General features: G+C 40.5%; 1 protein-coding gene across 16 annotated transcripts in view; it reads left to right on the top strand.

Moving 5' to 3' along the window:
• Positions 1–12,292, top strand: part of nrxn2b (neurexin 2b) — a 592,634-nt gene that overhangs the window by 521,727 nt on the left and 58,615 nt on the right. The window lies entirely within an intron of this gene.

Here is a 12,292-nt window from a genome sequence, read left to right as displayed (position 1 = left end):
AACTTCACAGTAGAGTAAATAGTGTTAAAAGTAATGCTTTGATGTGAAATTATTGTTAGTTTTATTACTTTGTTGAATAACCAATTGTTGATTTGATACCGTTTCACATAAACCAATCAGATTGTTTAACCCGCCCTACACTGTCACTCTATTGGATACGTTGGAAAGGTGAAAGGGCACAGTACCAGTTACAGCTGTAATGTGTAAAGTTAATTAGAGTGGAACTGTACAACATATAGCAATATCCTAGATAAAAACTATTTCATTATTTCATGTTTGTAATTAATAAATCGTGTTAAAAAGCTAAAGAGAACAGAGTGGACTAAAAAGAAAATGAAAGCTGTCGCTGCAGATGAAGTTGAGAGTCATGACGCAGTTTGCTCATGTGACGCAGTGCTTTGCCCTGGTGAGTTATGAGCCCGCTAGCCGCTATGCTACTTTTTATCATTGTAAACTCCATTAACTTGTGCTTAAACTGTTAGCGATTTATAACGGTTAGCTTAAATGCTAATTAGGTCAATGTGAATTCTACTATTCACTTATGCTAAAGGTGATAGCGTTAAAAAAAATCAGTAGGCTACTTACTCTGAGTTTAGGGAAACATTATCATATGCACCTATATTCTGTGTACTGGTATTGTAATGAGAACTCTGTTTTATATTTATGCATTTTTCTACATTAATATTATGTGTTTGCTGCTAATTGGCAAATTAGTTAGTTACTGTCAGTAAAGTTTCTTGTTAGCAGGTATTTAAAGGCACAACCTAGAAGAACTTTTATGTTTGTTCATTATCCATCAGTGAGGTATTACAGTATGTATTAGCTCTCAGAAATTAATGTATTTGGTTTCATAATGGTTATGAGTGATACTGTGAATATTAAATGTATTGATTTTAGATTAATATGAAATATTACATTTAAGCTTCATCCTGCGTTCAGTAACATTTATATTACAACGTCAAGTGTGGGTGTAATTTAATTTTGACCTTATTGATAGGTCAGGTTTTTGAGTTGGAGCCAGATTAAACACTGGAGTGTTCCTGAAGACCATCTGTAGATTCATATGAGAAGAATCTGTCATGCAGTGGATGGTGAGCCTGTTTGGCACTGAACCTTTAGCCTACTTACCTGGATGTGGTAGGATTAAACTGCACTCTGACACTCTGTTCAGTGGACAGATTACCCACATATCCACCCACTCTAACATTATCCATCTAGTTTGAACTGGGGTGCACACTTTCTTTCTCTTTTTTTGCATTTGTTTATAATTTCTTGATTTGAACTGAACACTTGCTTGGGTCCCATTTGGTTAATTATATAAAACCTGTAAACAATTCAATACAAACCCTTTATCTTTTCAGTAGCAGTGTGATTTCATATTGTTTGTCTTCCTTTTGGCTCCGGCTGTTCTTAAAGTCTTCTGATCTGGTCCAATTATATGACTTACCTTCACTATTAGAAACTCTGCATATTCTACAAACTCCTAATACTGCTTACACTCTCTTGGAGGTGAAACAGAAATTAAACACACCCAGCATGTGTGTGTTCTGCAATTGAAATAAAAAAAACCATGTGCTCACACCCCTACTGTGAATTGGATCAAAGTTGAACCAGAAGGTTGCCTGCAAAATCAAACGGTTGAACTACAGACAGATTGTTTAATAATGTTCAATATTCGGCTTTGTTTTTTTCTTTAGATTGCATTTGGTGGAATTACTCTGACCACTCTTCTGCCTGCCATATTGAAGCTGGCAAGAAAAGTGTTATCATAATCAGACAACCTTGTGTTAAAACTGAATTTTCCTTTTTAAAAAGTAACATAACAGCTGAAAACTCCAGTGAGTCTAGTGATGTGAAAGTGTACATTAGGCTGACCTTAAACTGTTGGGTGCGGTTACAGGAAGCACACTCCTGACCTCACATATAGATAAAGCCTCACCCTCTCTGACCCTTTCAGCTTGATTATAGAGCACTGAGTTGGTGATTCAGTTTTGTGACCACACATACTCAAAATGCATGAAACGCATTTGTAAGGCAAGGCACTGTGGATAAAAAATTGCTGACCGAGATGGTAAATTATCATGGGCTAGAAAACGAGAGCTGTTTGTTGCCCCTTTTCTCTGACATTCACAATGCAGCTGAATAATCCCATTGTGGCGGTGTCAAATCAGAGAGCTATCTGTGGCCTATTACCTTTGCTAGATTGCTGTCTGTTGGATATGAGAGGATCTTTAATAGAGAGATCAGTCCCGGCGTCCAGCCATTGTTGATAGTATTTGATATGGGGAATCAGAGCCTTCAGCCTTAGTTTATGCACTCTAATCCTCACAGAGAGATAAGGAGAGACCGCCCTTATGTGGCACACACACACACACACACACACACACACACACACACACACACACACACACACACACACACTGAGGCATATGCACACATCAAAACACATACAGACTGGAGTGCACAAACACTACACAGATGCATTTGCATACACGCACACCTCTGATACTGTGTTATCTCAGTATTTGACACTATCTCTGACACATGAGCAAAGAAGCAAACACATGCGGAGATATACACATACAAAGACGCTGTCAAGATACTTACAGTGTGGTGCCAGATCTGAGGCATCTGGGTTATCTGGAAATGGGACTTTTATCTCGTGCTTGTCATCACCTCAAAACTGTGGGTGAGCGTGAGCGTGTGTGTGCGTGTATGTGTGTTTGTGTAGGCTTTTACCACTAGTGACCCTGAGTGTTTTACTCCTCCTGTTGTCATGATGAGCACATGGTCGTGTGTGTGTGTGTGTGTGTGTTGCTCCATATTTGTATGAGCAGGTCGCTTCATCTCCAATTCAGACAGATTCAAGACAGAGCAGCAATCAGTGTTTCATTTTCCCTCTGCTCCTTCTTCTCTGCCTGCCACTTTTCTGAAAGTCAATGCCTTACCAAGCAGAGCAGAACAGCCAACTATTACATGTACACTGAGCCGCAAGGCTCTGACATGTAAACAACTCTCAATAAAGCATTTCTAGCCAGGCTCTGACAGACACACACTAACCTATCAGATCAGCCGCCTTGATCAGCGCCGCAGTAATCAATCTCTGTTATGTATTATCTCCGTGATCAAGGAGCATGCAGACACACATTTGCAGACACACATTCGCATACACACACACACACACACACACACACACACATCATCATCATAGTTTGCACTCTGTGTTTATTAGACCAAATGAATTGTACAATGGGCATTGATGCAGGAAATCCATAGTCGCAAAAAATAACGTCTGCTCATTCTGTAGAAGCCAAATAAAAGCCAAAGACACACACTGAAAGACTAACAATCTCACACAAATGTTTTTTTTTTAGTTAAATATACCATAAGAGGAGCCATTAGCTCTGCAAGGGTGCTATTTTTACACCCCAGCGGGCAGGGTATGAGTTGATATTTAATGTTTACCGAGGAGAGAGGGAGAGGAAATAAAGGGGAATGACCGAGACTGAGGCTGCAAGAGAGATACTGTAAATAGAAGAGGACAGAGTTCAAGAGAGACGCAAACAATAATGAGGACAAAGAGAAGCGGGCAGAGAACTACCAGCTGGGTCGTATTTATGCAAATTTTGATTTAGCAATTATGAAAATGAATGGGCAGAATAGGCGAAACCTTTTGAATAAATGGCCTCAGTATCACAAAAGAAAAGATTTAATGCGCAATTGGAACTGAAAGGTGTTTTGATGATTAAGATGTGAAAGAGACAGCGAGGCATTTGTTAAATTAATAGCGAATTAATATGTTGGTGTAATAAAAAGTTGTCCGACAGAGCCAACAGAGATGTCGTACACGCAGTCCCCTCTAAGCTTCAGATAAATAAAATATGGCTGAAAACTTTGCCAGAAATCTATTGCTACAGATGACATTAATGAAGTGTGTGAATTCACATCAACCCAGCCGAAAAAAATGCACCTAATTAGCATTTCTACTCCGCAATGTTCCTAAAGTTTGCTTAGACTTTGCTTGGCACTCGCATGAAACAACACCGGGGAGACAGACACAGGTGCGAGCGAGGAAAGGCAGACAGGGAGAAAAGTGAAAAAGACAGGAGGCTGCAGAAAGAAAGCGAGCAGGCTCATTAGGAAGAATTTCGGGCAGAAACAGTTCTGCATTTTCCTTCTGCTCTGTAATTAAGAAATGGATTAATGAGAAAGAGACAGACGTGTCTGCCAATGCCACCGCAATTAACAAGCCGAGGAGAAGTTTGTTGTTCCATCATGGCTGCGCGAGGGAGAGAGCAGAGTGCAGTCATGACGTTACGCTCATTGACTTCTTGTCTCTTTGCATCTTTCTCTGTTCCCTTTTCATGCGTTTTTGGCTCTGTTTATCGCCCCAGCTCTCAAAATACCCTTGTTCCAGTCTTTGAAGCTTTCCCATTAGCCTTCACCTTCTCCTGAATATGTAGGCTACTTACAAGTGGGGCAAGTATGTGTGAGTGTGAGCGTGCATGTGTATAGGTTTGTGTTATTGTGCTTAAATGAAAGCACAAGATTCCTCACAAGGATAAGAACCAGTCCTTTATTTTGAGGTTTATATTATTTATTATTAATTGCCTCTGCCTTTATAAATAGATTTATTTTTTAGCATATTTCATTAGAAACTCACATTTCTCCCTCTAGGTGTTTATCTGTTTGTTTTATGCTGCTCAACTCTGCCATTTAATCAACCACTATCATCTTACTCTCTATATAACTCCAAATGTCCAGCAGACTTGGGCCTTTCAGTGTCTTAAAGCTCATAAACTCTCCTTTTCCTGGCAAGGCTTTTAATTTGAAACATCTGGAGGAAGTGTTGAGTTTTGTTAACACAGTTTATTTTGTTTAAAAAAAAAAGAGTAATAGGTTGGTGAGTACGATGTGGCATGATTTACCATATATAAGACATCATATTATAGATTATCTTCTTCATCACCAAGGCCAATTAACAGTTATATTAGCACTGGCTTCAATGTGAAAACAGATGGTACATGTGTGATATAATATTGCTTGTAAATTTCTTCAAAGGGCTGGTATTTCAGAGCTTGAGCTTCAAGGTAAAGCAGTGCAACATATGCTGCACATGCTCTAAACATACTAAATAATGTAATAAAGCCCAATACTTTCCCATTAATATGTGAAAGTTAGTTTCTTAATGAATTGAAAGCATTCAACAGAAGATCCTCACATGTACAGTGCAGCTAACAGCTTGTTTGTTCGCATGTGTGTGTTCCTGTCTCAATCCATCAGTGGGTACATGTGAGCAGGCAGCAGGTGGTGTGTGTCAGGGGTGGCTGATGCAGGTGGTGGTGGGGGCCGGGTGTCAGGTGCGCAAGGCTCAAGCGGAGGTTGAGGTGTTGTGAGGTGTGTGTTTGTAAGATAGGCGATGATGCATGCTGGCAAACTTGTCAGCCCAAGTCCATTCCCACATTTTTCTATCTTTATCTCTTCAGTGCGCGCACACATACAGAAACACACACTCAAACACACACTCATTCATATACTGTAGATAGCTAGCTGTCAAGGAGGGCATGTTTCTCTAAGATGTGGTCACAGAATAGGTAAATAGAAACAAACATTTCTTACAGTTTAGTTTGTATCTTAACTTAAAACATATGCAGACTGTTCAAATACCTCAGGCAGTACCTTTCTTCTGCTTCCAAGTGAGCTCAACTCACATGCTCTCTTGCCATTTACATTTCCCTCCCTTAGGATCCGTATTGTAGCTGTTATTCTTTTTGCCATTATTTTAGAAGCTATCGCTCATCTTCTTAAGCCCTGTCACTTGTCATAGAAACTCAGTGGGCTCAGCACAGTGTATTATAATGTGATGCATCATAACTGACATTGATCTCATCTGAATGGGAGTGGGTTGTGTGTTTCTGCCTGTATAACCCCCCCCCCCCCTCTTTTCAACCTACCACCATTTTCACCAACACACACTGTACTGTACTCAAGGGCCGCAGCATTATCACCCAAGCATGGCCTTTGGTTTCACCATAGCTGACAGAGATGCTCTGTATTGTATAATATTAGGTATTCATGGAGCTCTAATTAAATTACTTCTGGATGTCAGTAGAGAGCATTCACAATGTCTGTGCCCAAAGCCTGAGCACGACAGCAGCAGTAGTGTTTGCATGTTTCCACACGGCGGAAACGCAGGGCCCACATTAGCACACAGTCAGCTACGGCCCCGTCATCGCATCTGTGTTTTGTGTTCGTGTGTGACTGAGTTGTGATGAGGTCTCACACAAATCTCTTGTAAAAAACATTTCTGCACACATGTATTGTACACCATCTCAGTCAAAATGCAGTCAGTGAGGTGAAGAAGAGGGAGAGCCGAGCATAAACCCAAGCCATAGGTTTTTCTATTAGTCTTTGCCTCTTAACTGCATGCCCCCAACACAGGACTACTGCATCAGGAAGATATCAAACTAAAACATTGCAGTCACAGGGATTCCTTCATCCAGACACATGACCCAAAGTGTGTGTGTGTGTGTGTATATATATATATATATATATAGTGGAACCGATAATATGTAAGTCAAGCTAGGAGAAATCTGGGCCGGGTATTTGCTTTGTACTCACTCAGTTAACAAAGGTGCTCTTTGGCGTCGAGGGCTACAACAACTGCAAACAACAAGGAAACATCCAAAGCACTCTGAATCTTGAGTGCCACAATTAGCCTTGAATATTACATGACTGACACCTAATGGCCTTTTAATTATCCTCCAGTTTCCAAATGCCTTAGGTTTTTTATTTTTGTTAACATTAAAAATTGACAATAATCCTGATTTGAAACATGTTTTTTTTTTGTTTTCTGAGATGAGGTTAAAACATAACAACAGTTGATAGGGAATTAGTAGGACTTCAGTATAACGTTAACAGGCACAGGTAACATATCCTAATACTTTTAACATCTCAGTTAAACGTTCTTTTCATTTACATTTAGTGCATAGGAGACATAAACACGAGGAGGTTTAGCTGAGAATGTTTGGAGTTTAAATTACTGGAACTTGTGGACTTTTTTCTACTAAGAGGACTGAATAAAAGTTTTAAAAAGTCCTTCTTATTTCCGTTGTCCTTCTCCCTTCATCATCCCCTCGTCGTCTGATTTGCTCATTTGAGTTTCTCTCTCTCCATCCTCCCTTCCCTCAATTCATCCATCATACCTCCGGCACCACTGAAGACATTTATTTGGAGGGAGTGATGAGGTGTGTAGTCTGAAGAAGGTTTGTCTGCTTGATTGGCTGATAAGATGTCTGGGTAGGGTGTTGGTGGAGAAAGGTGCTGAGAGGGTGAGGGTGGTGGTGGTGGTGGGGGGGGGGGATGTACCGTCTGAGTATCAAGTGAGGAGGCTCTCGTATGCACTTCCGTGCTACTCAGAGCAGTAATGAGAGAAGTGGAAGCCGTTGGGGTGCCCTGCGATTGATATTTAATGTGTTATTTCTTTTTTTATTCAGCTTTTTTTCTCTCTCTCTTCCTGCCTTTGAGCTAGCAGTGTAGCATGGCGTTTTATATTTTACACCTCAGACATGTGTGGCGAAGCAGGCGACACACGCAAGGAGTGAGAGTAAATACAGGCTCACGTTAAATCATCTCGGATTTATAGGGTGGGGGAGTTTGTAGCTGCAAGGTGGGAGGGTGTCACACACACACACTCACACACACCAAGGCTCTGACGGTACAGTAAGTGGTTCTGCCCCAGTAGTGGTAAACAAAGCCAACAGTCCACAGTTATGGACAGTAAATAGAGCAGAGCACTACCTGTAAATAACCAACAACACAGCCTCATAAATCCTCTGTCTGTCTGTGTGTATGTCTCTCTCACTCACACACACACACAAAACCCATAATCATCTGTAAGGTCAGCTGTGTGTGTGTGTGTGTGTGTGTGTGTGTGTGTGTGTGTGTGTGTGTGTGTGTGTGTGTGTGTGTGTGTGTGTGTGTGTGTGTGTGTGTGTGTGTGTGTGTGTGTGTGTGTGTGTGTGTGTGTGTGTGTGTCCACACTTCGCTTAATATTTATACGTGTGTGCATGTTGTTACCATGGTCATTCCACCACTGTTACTCTGAGTGTGTGGGTGTGTGTATGTGGGTGTGTGTGTACACAGCAGGGCCGGGTGTGAATAGATACCAGAGGTCAGAGGGATGAGGCCACTCTCTGACCTTGATGTTTTTGCTTCCGTTCTCTCAGTCTGCTGCATGCCAGCAAAGGTCAGATGGGCATAAGTGCGCACAGTTAAGGCTGGAATCCTTCCAGTGACCTGACCAAGGTAGGCTTGCCCACTGGCACGGAAATCAGAAGCTGGCCACAAGCAGGGCCAAAGCAGGGCACAAGCAGGGCACAAGCAGACGTACAACGAAGCAGCCCATTGACACAGGATATTTGTTGGTGGCGGTGTGTCACATGGAGGAAATTGCACAACTTGTGTGCAGACCGGCTCTGTGTTTGGGCTGAGTAACATTTACATCCCACCAGGTCAGGAGAGAAAGTGCCAGCTGTACTTGTAGCAGAGTTTTCATTTTAAAAATCTGCCTGCCCCACTGTTGGTCTTTCTACTGTTAACATTTGAACTGTTAATGGGTTTTGAGGGTGTAAAAGAAGGCTAGCTAGATGTCAGCTGAAAGGAATAAACATGGTTAAAATGTCTGCTTTCTTTTGGTGTTTTTAATACATTTTACACCTCTGAGATTATTGAAAGACATAGACGACAGCACAGTAAGGATGACTGACTTTACTCCCTGCTTTCATTTTTTAGTGTAACCATTCATTCTGCAGACAATATTTAGGTGTATAGCCAGAGTGTGTGTGCATGTGTGTAGGGAATCATTCAGCAGTGTCCAGACATGCAATCTTACAGTAAGTGTGTGTGTGTGTGTGTGTGTGTGTGTGTGTGTGTGTGTGTGTGTGTGTGTGTGTGTGTGTGTGTGTGTGTGTGTGTGTGTGTGTGTGTGTGTGTGTGTGTGTGTGTGTGTGTGTGTGTATATGTATATGTATGTGCTGCAGTGGGCAGGAAAAAAAAAAAATAGGTGTGGAGAAACAAATTGAAAGCCAAGCCGGGAGTGTTCAATATCAGTGGCCTATCATTTTCTTGGCGCATGATTCATCACAGTTGACGACCGTTGCCGGCGGCACTCTAAACTGGCACGGCAGGTTGCTATGGCAACGCGTGAAGAGAAGAAAGAGCACCTGCGGCTGGCGAGACAGCGGCGTTTATCACCTGCTGGGGGTGCCGGGTCACACCTGGCATGCTTGACCACCCACACACATTCACACACACATGCTCATTCAGATGGAAATATCTCTAATAAGTAAAAGTTTAAGACCGTCAATGCAGCATTAGATAAAGTGACACACTTTATAGCACGTAAGCAAAGCTCAGACAAGATGTTCTGTACAAATAGGAAGAGACTGCAGTGAGTGAAAATGTGTGTAAATGGACAGATAGAGAAAGCCAGAGTTGGAAAGAGTGTAGTGTTCCTGTTGTCAAGTGGAAATCTTGTATCTCCAGCATGTCAGTATTAAAGGAGCTTAAACTCGATTGGAATGTGTTTTTGACTGTTTTAAAAAGAGTTTGTGAAAATGTTCAGTTTTTTTAGAATAATATATGCGGTGGTATTCTCAGCAAATTCAATCCATTGTTGTCCAAAAACTAATTAAACACATCAATGAGCCACACATTCCTTCATTACCATGAAAACACACACTCTAGTTTATTTTGACTCAGTCTCACAGTTCTGCTGCTGGAACTCTCCAGAGCACCAAATCCACTGCTGAAAATATTCCCCAACAAATGCACTATTTACTCCTGTTTTCAAGTAACATTAGTGGTGACCAGCTGTTAGAAAAAATGATTTTGCCTTTTTTTTAAAAAATGAAACAATATGAGTTTGTGTCTGATAGTCACAGAGTGGGAGTTATGAGACAGACATTGTTGGTTTTAGTATTTTCACGGCCTTGTTCTGACAGTAACAAATGTTCTATCAACAGCCTCTTTCTTTAAGATATCTAAAAACACAAAAATTAAAAGAGTTGGAAATACAAGCTATTCTCTTGACAGCAACAACGTGTGGGCTCTGTTTTTTGTTTTGTTTTCCGGCAGCACCGGCTAACACGAGAATTGATAATGAGGAAGGTGTAAGCAGGTCATTTATGGTTTTGTGTTTGTATGTCTGGTCTCGCTCTGTCACATTGTCATGTTGTCTCATTTAGAAAGCAGATCTGCACCCTGACATCCCCCGCTCTAAGTCTCAGAGAAAAGATGGAGAGAAATCTCTTTTTTTTCTTTTTTTTCTCTTTTTCTTTTCATTTAGTTCAAACAGAGGTCTTTGAAGACTGTGATGCCGCCTTGTAAATAAAAATCTCACCCAGCCGTCACTGCTGGAGACAGCTTAAAATGCCTTTGAGCAACTTTGTAACTGTCACTTGGAAAGAAATACAGTTTTTTTTTGTTTTTTAAATGCTTGCAAACAACACAAGCACCATGTGTTCTGCAGAATCACACATACACACTCCACCTTAATGATTTGACATTTAAAACATAAAGGCTCTAATTACATAAGCAGAATTTGATAAGATCATTTAGGGTAAAATATTAATGTACTGTACGTCCCTCTGCTAAGCAACAATGCAGCATGTTAATTTTTCATCCAGATCATGTATGACTGTGAAAGCACTCGCCCCAGCCAGGCACAGGCTAAAGGTTAGAAGAAAGTAATTTATACATTTAATTATTCATTATCTGGTGCAATTTGCTGCATGATAATATCCCAGTTGTTTCATTTGTGTGCACTTCTCAGCTCTGAGCATATATGAGATAATTAGCTGCTGTTTAATATACAATGCAGAGTTTGTTGCCGCTCCCTCGCACGCTTTTCCCTTCAATAATCCGTGAAATTTATAGACTATTAAGTGTATAAATTATAGTGAATTAATGGAGTAATTGTGCATGGTCAGTTGCTTGCTCTTTCAGGTCATGTGTTGATGCGTTAGGATATGAATGTCTCTCTAAACACTGCTCATAAAGAGCATTTTTTGTACTATACGCTACACATTTTTCACCATCTTCTGAACAGTTATCTAAATGCAGTGCAGGAACATCTTGACTATAGTGAAATCATCACAAACACCACAAAAATTCAAATGATTGACTTGTGCCAAGGAAGCCAAGCGTTTAGTTACACACGTATTCAAACGCTGCCCACCTTTATTACAAGCTGAATTAAGAGCTGCTAAAATGGCTGCTATAGGGGAGACACATTCTGTACGACAGATAAAAAGAATTAAACAATCAGTTAAGGTTTCTTTGAAAAACACGCATCTTATCTATTATTTAATGTTTTCTCGTTACCGAGCAAGATAATCGGCTGTAGCAGTTCAGCTCTATATCTGTATTCTGATGGCTTATTGAATTTTTCATATGCCTCTGTAGATTGTAACAAGCAATTCATTTTGATCCACCAGCTAGAATTTAAATGGTGTTTTAATCATCTGCAGCAGTGATTAATAATGATTATTCCAGCTTGCATAAAATATTGTCGAGTAGAACAGTGTCTCTTTAATGTTGTCGTCAAATTACCTTTTCTCTTCGGGCAACACTGGCAAATCCAAGTAATTGACTTTTTAAAGCAGGGAATTTCTCTGCAATCCAAATTTTCCTTATCTGGCTGGAAATATACTTTTCCCACCCTTTCTTTACCATATTTACTCTGCCTACTGACATTCATTCCAACCTCATGCCTTTGAATCCACATTGGGAATTACACGCACAGTCATTACTTCTCTCAATCATTGACCATGATTAACACCATACACGTTGTTCATCTTACCACCTCATCCATGCTTGCAGTAAGTATTGTGTTTTTCTTAGAAAAGGCAGCGAAGTGCACTGAAGTGAAGTGAAGGACTTCCACTTATTTATAAGTAACATTGCTTATTTACAGAACTTTCACAATCACTCAGCTAGTATCAAGAAGCTGTAAATCCCACTTAATATAAGCCTTAAGGGCGTATGAATGTCACAGTGGTGCATGTGGAACTGTCAGACATTAATCGTGTTTGTTGTCCTGCTGTGAGTAACTCAAAATGTTAGTATTTGCTGTGAATTAGTTGTTTTGTTACTTAGGTTATTAAAACTGAAAAGTGTCTGGATGCTGGGGCTTAAACAGGTTTGGCTGTGTTTGGACACAGAAAAAAATACTAACCCCATATTTGAAATGTTGAACAGGCCTGTTGAGAAAGAAAGCTGACATTTGTGT

Source organism: Scomber japonicus, chromosome 22 (assembly GCF_027409825.1).
Source record: "Scomber japonicus isolate fScoJap1 chromosome 22, fScoJap1.pri, whole genome shotgun sequence".
Taxonomy (NCBI): Eukaryota; Metazoa; Chordata; class Actinopteri; order Scombriformes; family Scombridae; genus Scomber; species Scomber japonicus.
This window is presented reverse-complemented; position numbering and strand designations above follow the sequence as displayed.